The following is a 1,022-nucleotide window of genomic DNA, read 5'->3' on the forward strand; positions in this document are numbered from 1 at the left end:
ACACAGTGTTGTTTCAGGACATTATTGTTCCCTTTTGCATCTAGCTATATGGGGTGTTTGCATCTATTGATCACAGTGACAGATACGGATGAGCGGACTTGAATGACGTATTGCTCGACTGAGGCTGAGTGAATACTGCAGAGAAATAAGATGTTGAAATGAAAAAGAGGAATGATTCTGGATGGAAAATGATTTATTATCTAGCTTTTGATAATAGCTTCTTTCAAACCACTGGTCGCATGTAGAATCAAGCGGCAGATTATGTAAGAAAACCATAAAAATAATAATAAATTCTGTTTATTTGTATTTTATTTTTAATATATTTTCCTCCTACTGACAAATCAATGAGAGTATGGGATGCAAAAATCTTTTTTCCACAATATGTCCTCTCTCAAGATCTTAATGTGCATTGTTTTGTCCCGAAGCCACAGAGGCAGCAGCATGATTGCAGTGTTGCCTCCCAACAGTTCATTTAGAAATGTATTGGAAAAATATAGTCATAAAATGTCATCTTTTCCATGCACCATTTAACATGCTGAATAGCTTTTAGACTCTTGAATTACTTGATATTTGCGTGTGAAAACACAACAACGTAACAACTCCAAAGCAAAAGTGTCTCATTTACAACGTGCTGCTTCTCCAGAAGTCATAGGAACATGTGTGCCGTTTGTTGTGCTTGACCTCGTACTTACGTCATTCATTGACTGGACTGCACCAGTCTTCTCAGGTTCTTTGGAACAAAGCAGCATGTCAGTGGCATCAGCACTGTATAGATTGATTAATTATTTCACAGTAGCCTGGCTGTCATCTGCACAGATTAGGCCATTTAATGTATTAACCCACAAGCAGAGTGAAAAGGTATACATGGTCACAATCTAGGTTTGTCTAGGTCAGAGATAGCTTGTTTTCAAGATATCACTGGATTATTTTTAGTATTGATACCAGTAACATAAAAGAAATTGCACAAAAGAGAAGCATGTAGGATGAAACTCACAAAATGTTTTATTGATTTTAATGTACAT

The sequence above is a fragment of the Micropterus dolomieu genome, linkage group LG06 (genome assembly GCF_021292245.1).
Source record: "Micropterus dolomieu isolate WLL.071019.BEF.003 ecotype Adirondacks linkage group LG06, ASM2129224v1, whole genome shotgun sequence".
Lineage (NCBI taxonomy): Eukaryota > Metazoa > Chordata > Actinopteri > Centrarchiformes > Centrarchidae > Micropterus > Micropterus dolomieu.